Source organism: Rattus norvegicus, chromosome 9 (assembly GCF_036323735.1).
Source record: "Rattus norvegicus strain BN/NHsdMcwi chromosome 9, GRCr8, whole genome shotgun sequence".
Lineage (NCBI taxonomy): Eukaryota > Metazoa > Chordata > Mammalia > Rodentia > Muridae > Rattus > Rattus norvegicus.
This window is the reverse complement of record NC_086027.1, coordinates 109,007,564-109,012,229: the sequence shown is the minus strand read 5'-3', so window position 1 is coordinate 109,012,229 and position 4,666 is coordinate 109,007,564.

The window sequence follows — 4,666 nt, the reverse complement described above, 5'->3', positions numbered from 1 at the left end:
AAATGCAATGTAAATAAATAATTTAAAAATAAACCTTATCATTTAAATAAAAGGAACTATTTGCTTGCATGGTACACATGAATATGAGGCTGACTGTATTAGCCTGCACAGCAACTTGTTCCCATTGTTTGCTGACCACTGATTAAAGGATGCAACTTGTCTACAAGGTCTAAACACACACTAACTAAGCAAATGACATTGAAGAACACTATGTCCTTCAAGGCTCACCATGAACTCTTGCTGGGAAAATGTCACACCTTTGATCTTCCAAAATGTGCCTGAATTTTCTTGGGAAGATGACTTTTGTATGTATATGACTTGACTGAAGCATTACTTTCTAGCATTCAAAGAAAAGACATTTATATCTTACCTTTATTTTTCTTTTAAGAGATAATCTTCCCCTAAGCATAAACATTACTTTCCTGTACTGAAAGTTCACAGATCGTTGACAGAAGGATCTTGGTAAGTAAATCAACATCTTAGTGTAAAGAACGCATGATGTTAGTTCAGGATGAGGTCAAGCCCTCCCTACCTGATAAGAATACAGAGCAGAGGTTTGTGAGGGAACACTTTACCTAAGGTTCTCATGTTGGAATTATTTTAAGCAATTATGATTTAAGGCAACTTGCTAGGTATAGTTGGAATTAGAAATGAATTAACAATATTAAGATTAATGATGGCCAGTCTCAGGCATAAAAGTCAAGACTACATAGTTAGAATTATAAAGGCTATTGAGATAGAGAAAGTACATATTTGAGCAGAATCAGAACATCAAGTACTGATGCAGAATTAACGCTTTATAACTTAAATAAGTACTAAGTAATGATAAAACTTTCTAGTGATAGAGGGCAGAGCTATCTTGTTGGAAATAAAAAAAACTATTCTTAATTTGAAATTGTAAATTGTTCATTTGTTGTTGGTAATTTTAAAGGAGACAATGTATCAGGAGCTATTTTATTATGCTATTTTATTCAAGGGATCCCAGATTTAGGCTTAAAATATGCATTATGAATAGCTATGCTCATTTTATTCAGAGTAAAATGAAAATTAAATTCAAAATAAAAATTAAATTGTAATTTTACACCAATTAAGGATACATTCTCATATATAAATTTCTGTTGCTTAACATGTACCTGTGCCCTATAATTTATAACTCAATTTATTTGAATAGTGCATTTTATATGCACTAACCATTGACTATAAAAGAGACATCAAGATCTATCCACCAGTCTGGTTTAAATGGATAGGATGAAATTTCGAATAGAAATATTTTCCTGAAAACTTGTCTATGGAAGTTCAGTTTGTCTTTTTGTTATCCTTGTATTTAGAAATGCTAAGTTAGAAGATGAAGTTTTGGGTTTAGGATTATTTAAAATAAATGTAAAGCCTTAGTGCAAATATGTTTGTCATTCTGAAGACTTTCTAAGACTCTGCAAATACCTACTGCCAGGAAAGATCATTTCCTTCAAAAGATCATCTTTTGAAGACACAATGCAGTGTCTTGCAACATTTGGCCTCTTGTTCTGTCAGACTTCCTTGAAAAGGAACTCTGGCTACCAGGCTCTGGCATACTGTATGGTCTGACTTGCCTGTCAGTGAATAAAGATTTGCGGATTGCACTACTTTGAACAGTTAGAGAACTAGTCATCTCTGTTCAACTTTTGCCTCTACAAACTTGAAGACTATTAAAAACAAACCAGAGGGGGGCTGGGGATTTAGCTCAGTGGTAAAGCGCTTGCCTAGGAAGCGCAAGGCCCTGGGTTCGGTCCCCAGCTTCGGGGAAAAAAAAAAAAAACAGAGTTAGAGGAAAGGGATCTAAAATTGTCGTCAGAGTTAGGATTCCCACATGAATCCCAGCTGCACAGCTGTCATGTATGTGCAGAGAGCCTAGGTCCGTCCCATTCATGCCTTGTCTAGCAAGCTCGAATAAGGTAAAATGTGCCTAATGTTTCTGAAACTTGATGTGCCAAGTCTGGTTGATAGCCATAGGAGGCCTCCCTTTTTCTGAGGAGAAGGGCAGAAGGGGGGTGGTCAAGTTGAGAGGGAGAGTCTAGGAAGTGAGGAGAAATGGGAAGTTGTGATCTAGATGTAAAGTAATTAAATGATTTAATCAATTACAAAAGTAAAGCACAGACCCGTAGAGAACTAACTTGGTGGCAAATGGTCTCATGTCTTGTATTCACTTAATGCCATGGGCAACCTATTCATTCACTATTGTAACTCATGAGGGTATTTAATGATTAAACCTAGATCATGTTTATTATTAAATGTACCATTCATTTGTATAACCTGAAAATTTAAAGAAAAAAATGAAGCCCAATTTTACTTTAGCCATATTAATGATTGAAATTCTGATATATTAATAGCTGTTTTACCCACATTTGTAGATTATAATATATATTGTATGTATTCTAGTTTTTATAGCCTCATATTACAGAGTAAGCAATTTATCGAGTCATAAAAGCTCTTATAAATAATCTTTTAAATATCCAATCTTATAAGAGTATATAATTTATTGGTAATTTGCTATGTCTACATACCAGTATCTTAAATATATAACATTTAGGATTAATAGGGCTGACGGTAATACAAAACATGATATATTCTGCAATAAATGAAAATCTTTTACAACCTAAATTATTATGACCTTAAAGAAAGCCTGCTAGAATTGGTTTAATAACCCATTGGGTTTTTGGTTAAGACTTATTTATTTTTTATTCATGACTGCAAGATAACAGCTATATCTTCCTACTTTATTCCAGCACTCAACGAGAGCTACCTGGACAGAAACATCAAGTCCTATTGACCCTGTTTTCTCCTCTGACTTAAAAAAAACAGTGTTTTTCTAGATTTATGGTCAGTTTGGAGTATTAGAACTTGGTTTTATGTGTGTGTTTGTGTGTGCTTGCCTCTTGATGCACTCTCTGCCGTGTTTTCCATTTTCACTGGCCTCTTCTTTCTCAGAGCCAATGAGTAGGACTCTTTGTTTTTCCTTTGATTCTTCCTTTTCAGTAAATCACATAGGCAAGTACCTCACAATAGAAATTCCGTTCTTTCTGTTTGATCCCAAATAGTGTGATTCTCTTGCTGACACTTCCTTTGCATTTGACCCACTGGGGCTCAGCTGCAGTTTCTGCAATCTCATAAACTACCTTGTCAAAAAAAATGACAATATTTATACATCAAGGACAGCTCTTATTTTGTCTCCTTTTCTATAATTTAGCTTTGGTAATTAGTGCCTTCTCTCATATTTTATTATTTAAAGCAATTTAAATTTGAGTATAATTTGATCATATTCTTCTTCTCCCCCAAGTTCTTCCAGATCCTCTACTCCTCCGGACTCATTCAACTTTAAGTGCTTATTTAGCAAAAACAACAACAAAAGAAAACCAATACAATGACAAAAAATACCCTAAACCAAAGAAACAAAATCCCAGGACAAAACCCACAAAATTGTAACCAAATAAAAGCACATAAGCATGCACACATGTACACATATGCAGTATATTATGCTGGCCAACTACTCCTTAACATTAGGCTTAGGCTGGAGTATTTGATAATCCCAGTGTCACCACACTGGAGAAAATTGTTATACCCTCTCCACAAAAGCATAAATGATCATTAGCATTTATTGATGCATTTATCCAAGTAGCTAGGTTTTCTGTCTTCCTTTCTTCCTTCCTTCATTCCTTTCGTTCATTTTCAAGTCCATCAAAATAAAATATAATAACATAAAACCTAAACTATCACACTGAGGTTGTACGGGACGAGTTGATAGAAGGAAAAGAGCCTAAAAGAAGGCACAAAAGCCAGAGAGCCACTTGTCCCCATACTCAGCAATGCCACAAAAACACTAAACTGAAGGCCACAGTGTATGCAGAGAGCAGAGAACTTGGTGACGACTCACACAGGCTTTGTTCATGTTGATCTAGAGAACGTTTTGTGGTGTTTCCCATTTTTTTTTTTGCTGGGTTCCCTAAGGGAGGAATTTGATGGAGATAACCCATTTAGTGATGAGCATTACAAGGATTCTCAATCTTTGTATAATGTCTACCTGTGTGTCCTTATATTTCTTACCATCTACTTCAGGAGGAAGCTTCTCAGACAATGGCTGAACAAGGCGCATGTCTAGGAGTAGAGCAGAACATCATTAGGAGTACTTTAACCACTGTGATTTTGTTTGTGGTTATGTTTATAGGTCTTTTTGTTTGTTTTGTGTTTTTTGACAAGTAGTGTTTATTTTTACCCTCTGTCCCTGAGCTATCTTGTCTTTGGGTCTTGTCCACCCAAGTAATAGCAGAGAGGGGTCAAAGTAGTGATTGGTTACTGCCATAAGCTTTGAACCACCATTTCCCTGTTGTCCTAGCATATCTTTCACTTTGTTTCACTGTAGATCAAAGAGCTTGTGTTTGGCCTGCTGATAACATCTTTTTGTTTCTTTCCAAAGAACCTTCCTGTAATCAGGCTCTAAAAGTTAGGCATGGAGGCTCTATGTAGGCACTCATTTGACATTTCCATAGTAAGTGAGATTTGTAGAGGTCGTCTTCAGCAATGGGGCCTTTCTGTCAGCGGAAAGCAAGCTCCAGTCTTATCAATGTCCTGGGTTCTTTAAATATTCCCATGGTACCCATTGGCTAACAGTTTAATTAAATGGACCCCAATTTCA